A 9,761-nucleotide genomic window follows, 5' to 3' on the forward strand; every position below is an offset into this window, starting at 1 on the left:
AAGCAAACAAAAGCATCTGGGGTTAACACAGAGGAGTCTACAAGCCAATAAGAAATAACCCTAATTGCGTCTAGCTAAACATTCTGATCTACTTAACACATTTGGAGTTCAGATAAGTAGTTCTAGGCATGATCTGATGATTTATCATCATACCTGGCTTAAGTTGCTTATAGCATGGCTGCTCTGTTCCTCCAGCCCAGAGAACAACAGACAAAGGGAAAGTTAGTTTCTTTCACAATTTGAAAAAGTTCTACCTTTCCATTGGTTCTTCTGGTCAGGTGCCCACTTGTTTTTCTTTACCTGGGGGACTTTTTAACCCTTTACAGGTAAAGCAAGTAAAGAACAGCTACCAAGAGGGATTTTACAGCTCACTGGCTGGCTTGGTGTCCATCAAAGGGAGCTATTCCTCCCTTTATTTATCACAGGGGATTTGGCTCTGATTCAGGAAAGCACTTAAGCATCTACTTATGTCCATCCCTATTCAAGGCAACACTTAAACTCATACTTAAAATTAAATGTGCTTATATCCTCTTGATTTCAAAGGAAGTTAAGCACATATTCTAATACTGTCCTGAATAGCGATGCTTTCCTGAATTGGGAAGTAAGTATTTGGCCCCAGACTGAATATAATGGATCATATACTGGAGTTCTTACTCAAAACTCCCACTGAAATCAACAGGAATTTTGCCTGAATAAGGACCACAACATTTAGCCCGATACAAGTAAGTGGCAGTTGGATAATGATGGATAATCAAGCTGGATTTGATGTGTACACAAATAGCTCATGAAAGCTTATGCTCAGATAAATTGGTTAGTCTCTAAGGTGCCACAAGTACTCCTTTTCTTTTTGGATAATGACTGTGCCATACTAACTCATCTCATGTTTAACAGACTTTCGCCTGTTTCCATCCAAATGCACCTTCCCACGTAGTAGTGTGCTGTTGTTATTCTGGAGACTAAAAAAGTCAAACAGCGAATCTTAAACACTTTGGACCAGATCTTCAAAGGTATTTAGGTTCCTAACTCCTTTGGTCTGAGACCTCCATTTAAGGACCAGAATAAGGAAGGAAAAGAGAATCAACACAGGGAAAACTTTTCTCAGTAAGCTGCTAAAATTGAATTTAAGTTCTATGAATAGAGGAAATGCTATATTTGATTACAGGATACAGTTTTGTTTTGTTTTTGGTTTTTTGCTGGCTCCTCTGTTCTAGCCCCTTTCCTTCAGCTCTGCATTTCACTCAGATATGCCAGAGACACCAGCTGTAGCTGGCTGAATTTATTTATCTAGCTGATGTATTTTCATGATCATCACAGTGTCTCAATGTCTGAAGAATATCTGAAAACAAAATACTGGGGAAAATTAGACTTCTTCCTTTCAAAGATGATGATCTATCAAAATACGTATTTAAAACAAAATTCTGTGCCATTTTGAGGTTTGACCTTCATCTATTCAGAGAATATATTGTATTTGTGAACTGTATTGTTTGTCAAATTTAGATTGTAAAATATTTGGGACAAGGACTTGTCTTTCTCCACATCTTCCCCAGTGGCAAGCACTTTTACAACTTTCAATATAATATTTTTCTTTCCACTATTATTAGCAAGTCTGTGTCAGAATTACTACTTTAAAACTTCCACCTTCCTTCAATCAAATAGCTGTGTTTCAGATAATTTTTGTGCAGGTTGGCTCTTTTGGTTCCTGCTCATATTTCTAACCTTCATAGGTACATTTTGTATTTTTTTTTCCCCCTGCCCTCACTAGTGTTCATAACTCATTTCCATTATATGCAAATTAATTTACATTCTGTTTGCCTACCTTTCAGATGACTAAGACTGGCCCTATCCCCAGTCTCCTCAGCACCCCAATGGACACATCCCCCTAGCTCAATGCATTGACGTGTATCATTACAGTATATGGGGACCAAATATTGATTTGCTGCACAAAGTCCAAATAAAAGTTTGATCAGAGGAGATAGGAGGGTGAAGAGACTCTTCCCCTTTTAGCCAATGGCAGGGGTTGCAACACTATTACATCCACAGCCTCTACGACTGCATCTTTCAACCCACTACATCCCTAAGAGATTACTTTAGCTAGTGGTTTTATACAGTCATGAATCCTGTAACCTGGCCATGTCCCATTTCCCACATGCCTGCACATTGCACCACAGACCATTGCTCTATGGTGGCAGGAGTGTGGAGGCTCTCAAGGCAGTCTTTCAAGAGCTATTTCCTTTTCTTCCCCCTTCCGCTGTCCTCTCTTTGGTTCTTGCATGGCCACAGGAAGAGTAGTAGTCTTCAGGGGGCAGTAGGGGAAGGAGATCTGGTCCTAAATGCTTCAGTATGTTTTCAAACTATATTCTTTCTTTAGAACTTCAAATAGGGTTCCAACAGCAAAGTTTCATTTTTTTTAAAACAATGTATCAAAATAGAATGTAGCATCATTTCCAGTCTCCATTTAAGCCAGCAGGTAGCAGTATAGTTTCAAGCATATCAGGCAAAAGCTTGACTTTCTCATGGAGGAAAATTTATGTTAGGCAGTCTGCAAAACCATTTTTAAAAGTTTCCTGAAACAACAACGAATTTTTCATTATCTCCAGACTATTTTATCAATTTTTTTTCCAGAAAGCACCAGAAATCCTTTTTTTCGGACAAGCTTGAAGGTAAGGTTCCTGCTTCAAAGATCTTACAATTTAAAAAGAGGTTATCATCTAAATCATAGAACTGGAAGGGACCTCGAGAGGTCATCTAGTCCAGTCCCCTGCACTCAAGGCAGGACTAAGTATCATCTAGACCATCCCTGATAGGTGTCTGTCCAACTTGCTCTTAAAAATCCCCAATGATGGAGATTCCACAGCCTCCCTTGGCAATTTATTCCAGTGCTTCACCATTCTGACAGTTAGGAAGTTTTTCCTAATGTCCAACCTAAACTGCCCTTGCTGCAGTTTAAGCCCATTGCTTCTTGTCCTATTCTCAGAGGTTAAGAAGAACAATTTTTCTCCCTCCTCCTTGTAAACAACCTTTTATGTACTTGAAAATTGTTATCATGTCCCCCTTTCAGTCTTCTCTTTTCCAGACTAAACAAACCCAGTTTTTTCAATCTTCCCTCATAGGTCATGTTTTCTAGACCTGTAATCATTTTTGTTGCTCTTCTCTGGACTGTCTCCAGTTTGTCCACATCTTTCCTGAAATGTGGCACCCAGAGCCAGACACAATATTCCAGTTGAGGCCTAATCAGCGCGAAGTAGAGTGAAAGAATTACTACTTGTGTCGTGCTTACAATACTCCTGCTAATACATCCCCGAATAATGTTTGTGTGGTGTTTTTTTTTTTTTTTTTTTTTTTTTTTTTTGCGCAACGGTGTTACACAGTTGACTCATATTTAGCTTGTGATCCACTATGACCCCTCAGGTCCCTTTCCGCAGTACTCCTTTCTAGGTAGTAATTTCCCATTTTATATGTGTGCAACTGATTGATTGTTCCTTCCTAAGTGGAGTTCTTTGCATTTGTCCTTATTGAATTTCATCCTATTTACTTCAGACCATTGCTCCAGTTTGTCCAGATCATTTTGAATTTTAATCCTATCCTCCTAAATAATGTTGATCTAGTGCTGCTGTTCTGTTTTAGGCAGAGTCCCATATATTGCGATTATACACCTGCACAAATTGCTACCCTTTTGCCAAGACGCCACTCTTTATTGTATTTATTTTTTCCTTTGGTTCAACAATAATGTCAGTTCAAGTGCCTGTTCGTGTCCATTCCAAACAGGTAGAGAGGTGTGTGTGTGTGCACATGCACAATAGCCAGATAATTTTTCCCTTAGCAGCATCCCTGGGTCGGCCTGGGTGCCCCTCGGAGTCGCACCTTCATATCACTCAATATAGAGCCCTGCCGACTTGCCACCCCCTCAGTTCCTTCTTACCACCCATGACAATAGCTGGAACTTCCCCTTGCTCTTGCTTCAGCAAGCAGTTTAGCAGTTCTTTACTGACACTCTACAAAGTTATTTTCCAGTTTAGTTAGTATAGTATAGTAGTTCTTCTAGAAGGACAAGGGCTTCTATTTCCAGTATTTCCTAATACTGAAAGCCAAAGGTGGCCTCAGGCCCATCTTGGACCTGTAAGAACTCAACAAGTTCGTGAAGAAACTCAAGTTCCACATGGTCCCATTGGCCTGATCATCCCCTCACTGGATCCAGCAGACTGGTATGCCACCTTCGACTTGAAGGACACGTATTTTCATATTGCAATCCCTCAGCCCCACAGAAAGTACCTCAGGTTTGTGGTGAACAATACCCACTACCAATTCACTGTCCTTCTGTTTGGCCTGTCAGCAGCACGTCGAGTCTTCACCAAGTGCATGGCAGTCGTTGCCGCGTGCCTGCACAGGCACCAGGTGTTTCCGTACCTTGACGAATGGCTGATCAAGGGCTACTCCAGGACCCAAGTGGAAACTCATGTCAAATTCATCAGAGCCACCTTCAGCAGCTTGGGTCTCTTTCTAAACAAAGCAAAATCGACTGTCCGCTGTCCAGAGGATAGAGTTTATGGCAGCAGTACTGGACTCTAGCCAAGTCAGGGCATACCTGCTGGAAGCGAGGTTTCAGGCCTTGGCTGATATTCGGGGCCTCAGACAGTTTCCCACCACCACAGCAAGAAACTGCCTGAAGCTTCTGGGACACATGGCTGCCCATACCTATGTGGTACAGCATGCCAGACTCCGGCTTCGACCTCTTCAGTCGTGGCTCGCCTGGACAGGATAGTGACCCTGCCTCACCCGCTCCTCAACTCCCTCCTGTGGTGGCTCAGGAGATTATGCTCAGGAGTCCCCTTTGCCAGTCCACAGCCATCTCTTTCGCTAGTGTCGGATGCGTCAGACTTGGGCTGGGGAGTACATGTAGGACATCGCAGGACTCAAGGTCTCTGGTCCCAGGAGGATCTGGTTCTCTATATCAACATCAGAGAGTTGAGAGCGGTGCGCCTAGCATGCCAGACCTTCTGGGCATACTTAACGGGATAGTGTGTATCAATCCTGATGGACAACGCAACAGCAGTGTTCTGTATCAACAAACGGGGGTGCACGCTCCTCTCCCCTGTGCCAGGCAGCCCTCATGCTGTGGGACTTCTGTGTAGAACATTCAATACACCTGCAAGAGTCATACCTCCCCGGGGTACAGAACGAGCTGGCAGACCACCTCAGCAGGTCGTTTCACAGCCACAAGTGGTCCCTTTGCCCAGATGTCATGAACTTAATAGATCTATTCACCGCGTGGCACAAAAGGAAGTGCCAGCAGTTCTGCTCCTTCCAAAATTACAGCTAGGCTTCAGAGCGGGTGAGTTCTTCCTCCATTAGGGAGGTGGTTCAAGTTGCTTCACCTCACAGCGTGGAAGCTCCATGGTTGAACCCAATGAAGCTTTCCTGTTCAAACCAGGTTAGACAGGTCCTTCTTGGCAGCAGAAAATCCTCTGAGAGCTACCTAACTTGCCAAGTGGAAGAGACTTTCAATTTGGTCAACGCAGTGCCTTTCGTCCTTGATACTCGCCTTAGTATGCTCATTCTGGACTGCAGAATGTCATCAATAAGGGTGCACTTAGCCGCCATCTCGGCCTTCCAACCAACCCAGGAGGGCTGCTCAGTGTTTGCTAATCCCATGGTTAGCTGGTTTTTAAAAGAGCTCGACAGGGGGCAGGGGCCGGGCCATGCCTGGCTGTTTGGGGAGGCACAGCCGCCCCTAACCAGTCCTCCATACAATTTCAGAAACCCGATGCGGCCCTCAGGCCAAACAGTTTGCCCGCCCCTGGGCTATACCGTCGTGTCCGTCAGCCTGTCCCAGCCTGGGACCTCGACCTGCTCCTGTCCTGAGTCATGGGACCGCCCTTTGAACCCTTGGCGACATGCTCCCTGCTCTACCTCTCTTACAAGGTGGCGTTCCTGGTAGCTATAACCTTGGCCAGGAGGGTGTCTGAGCTCAAGGCCCTTACATCAGAGCCTCCTTATGCTGCGTTCTATAAGGACACGGTTCTGCTCAGGCCTCACCTTTCCTCCTGAAGGGTGTGTCACAGTTTCACATCAACCAGGACATCTTTCTCCTGTTCTACCCTAAGCCGCACTCCAGCGGCAGGGACCAGAGACTCCACTCACTGGATGGTCTGCAGGGCGCTAGCCTTTTACATCAAGAGAACAAAACCATTCAGAAAATCGGTCCAGTTATTCATGGCAGTGGCGGACAGAATTGAAGGTCTGCCTGTGTCGTCACAATGCATTTACTCATGGATCACTTCCTGCCTTTGTGAGTGCTACAACCTGGTGGGGGTTCCCACACCCCCAATCACTGCACACACTACCAGGGCGCAGGCTTCCAGGCACAAGTGCCCTCTCAGGAAATCTGCAGAGCAGTGATGTGGTCCTCTGTCTACACTTTCACCACGCACTGTGTTATTGTCTCTGGCCTGCTGAGTAATGTGGCCTTCGGACAAACAGTGCTCCAATCGGTGGCAGACTCTGACCCTGCCTCCTGAACTTAGGCCTGTGAGTCACCTGATTGGAATTGACATGAACAAGTACTCATAGAAGAGAAAATGGTTACTCACCTTCTCGTAACTGTTCTTCGAGATGTGTTGTGCATGTCCATTTCAATACCCACCCTCCTACCCCTCTGTCAGAGTAGCCAGCAAGAAGGAACTGGGTGGGAGGCGGGTCAGCAGGGCTCTATATTGAGCGCCCTGAAGGCGCAACTTCAGGGGGTGCCCAGGCTGACCCACGGATGCTGCTAAAGGAAAAATTTTCCAGCTACCGTGCATGTGTGCGCGCACACACCTGATTGTAATGGACGTGAACAACAGTTATGAGAAAGTGAGTAACCGTGGTTGTTTGTCCCGCCCCCCCCCGCCAGATACTCTGGTGATGGGTGTCAGTATAAAAGTTATAGATAGATCTTCTTCTGGCTTTTTAGTTGGTCCATCTGCTGTTTTGTGCTCATACTCCATCTCTACTACTTCTGTTTTCCCCACCAGAGCGAGTTCAGTGGGTCTTAGTGCCTGCTGCTCACAACAGGACAGAGCAGGAGGGAGCAAGAGGTAGATACTTCGTATTTCAGGACACCAAAGATGAGCAAGCTGCCCCATCAGATCTTGTCTCGGAAATAGGGGACAGGCAGCACTGTCTTTGACAGGGAAAGATGGCTCATTATTTTTGTTGTATAATTCCCAGTCTGCCATACACTTTGGAGCAGCTCTGCCACAGAGAAGGGCCTTGTCACACACTTAAGATAAAGTAGGCCTTAAAATCTACATGGCCATGGTTTTAGGATTTAAAAAAAAATCCTGAGACCATCTAGGAAATGTATACTGTACAGAGGGGAACTGAAGGTCCCAGAATGGGGTAAATGTCAAAGGCAGAATACATTAACTTAACAGTTCCTTCATAATGAATCTGAAAAGAATCCTAAAATTCCTGCTGGAGAACAATTCTGCCTTCCAAAATCACTTTTCTTTGTTGTCTGTGGTTGGTAAATAGAAAGGAATATTCGAAACCTTTACATATGAAGCAATGGATGAAGGGTTCTCCCTGATCAAGCTATATATCTGCCACTGTCTGAGTGCTACTGCACATACACATGAGCTGCTCAGAAAATATATAGTATGGGTAGGCTGTAATATTATATTGTCTGATGTTTTATGTTACAAGAATGTTTTGAAATGTTTTCAGCCCTGTGAGAAGACTGTCTGCAAATTTGATAGTTGCAGAGAAATGTAATGATTACATCATCATTGGAGCATGTCATCACTTCCATAATAAACCCTGGTTCTGCACATGTTTTCTCCCCTTAATTATGCTTTTGGCAAAACTGTCTGATTACATATTTACCCAAGAGACTGAGAGTGGTTGTGAGAATCAGAGAAGCCAAAACTAAGTTACCTGTCTCCTCTCCCTGAACCTATCCCATGTCCCAAATATCCACTTTAACTTCTGTCATGACAAGCTGCTCCAGGACTGTCATGATCCCATTCATTGCTCCAACAATGCTTGTCTCCATGTCAGTATTGGTGTGCTATTAAGAATAAGAGGAAAAATCAAAATACTTGCCCTACTGTATCTGAACAACTGGTTCTTCTTTAAACTTTAAACCAAACTTCTTTAAAACTTTAAACCATTTCCTAGTGAGTCAAATGAAGGAATTGTTTCATGCTGTCTTTAAGATTAAAATATTTGAATAAGGATAACCATAAGCCTAGGGGGATTATTCTGTAATAGTGACTACCTAAACCAGGGGTGGGCAAACTTTTTGGCCTGAGGGCCACATCTGGGAATAGGAATTGTATGGCAGGCCATGAACGCTCACAAAATTGGGGTTGGGGTATGGGAGGGGGTGAGGGCTCTGGGGTGGGGCCAGAAATAAGGAATTCAGGGTGCGGGCTCCGGCTGGGGGTGGGGGCTCTGGGGTGGGGTTGGGGATGAGGAGTTTGGGGTATAGGACGGTGCTCTGGGCTGGGACTGAGGGGCTTGGAGGGGGATCAGGGCTGGGACAGGGGAGTGGGATGCGGGGAGAGGCTCAGGGGTGTGCGCTCTGGGTGACGCTTACTTCAAGTGGCTCCCAGAAGCAGCGATATGGTCCCTCTCCGGCTCCTACGTGGCAGTGCAGCCAGGTGGCTCTGCGTGCTGCCCCATCTGCAGGCACCGCCCTGCAGCTTCCATTGGCTGTGGTTTCTGGCCAATGGGAGCTGCGGGGGCAGCGCTGGGGGCAGCGCTTGGGGCAGGGACGGCATGCACAGCAGAGCCCCCTGGCTGCCCCTATGCGTAGGAGCCATAGGGGGGCCATGCCACTGCTTCAAGGAGCTCTGTGGGGTGGCCCGATCCTGCTTCCTGGCTTGAGTGCCGGAGCTGGGCAAGCCCCAGACCCCACTCCCCAGCAGGAGCTCGAGGGCCAGATTAAAACGGATGGTGGGCCAGATCTGGCCTGCGGGACGTAATTTGTCCACCCCTGACCTAAACAATTCCTTCATTTGACGCTTTCTAACAATATACCTATCTGTAAGAAAACAGCATAATTTTCTCATATATGAATATATAAGTATATCTTTCACTGGACATTTATTCCCTTATATCTAAATTCTATCTGGGTTGCACACATCTCTGACTAAAATAAACAGGAGTTATGTGCCCACATCCAAGAGCAGAATTTGTCCTCTATTTCCTCTCCCACTATACAGAACTCAAACCCATACTCTCTCGCCTGAGACTCTAATGGAAAAATTTAGAACTGGAATAAGTTGGTATAGTCAGTCAATAGAGTTTCACTTGTTTACACCAGCTCTGAATTTGACTTGTGGTCTCATAATGTATTCATCCCACAAAGCACTTAAACACCAATTTGTTCGTTCTTCTTTTGCTATTGGGTTTAGTCCCTTTTTAAAAAAAAAAAAAAAAAAAAAACAGGTAAAATGTGAGTTATTGCTGTTGAGATGTAGTGGGCAATATTTATCATAAGTAAACGCCAGGAACTATGTTTTTCATATGCCCAATTGTTTCTGCCCTTAATTACAGAACAGTTATAAAACTCTAGAGCAATTCAAATTATTGTCTGTTTTCAAGTCATGAATGAGGAGGACGGGGCGGGGGAAGCTCCACTACACTGTTATCAGAAGTTAAGAGATTAATCTTCACATGTTGAGAGGAGGGAAGAAGGTGTTTCATCAGCCTCCATATCCCTAGTGCTGCCTCCATTCCACTCAGCCAGAAATGGCTCCCACTGCCTTTACAACTTC

This window comes from Chelonia mydas, chromosome 7 (genome assembly GCF_015237465.2).
Source record: "Chelonia mydas isolate rCheMyd1 chromosome 7, rCheMyd1.pri.v2, whole genome shotgun sequence".
NCBI classification, from domain to species: Eukaryota; Metazoa; Chordata; order Testudines; family Cheloniidae; genus Chelonia; species Chelonia mydas.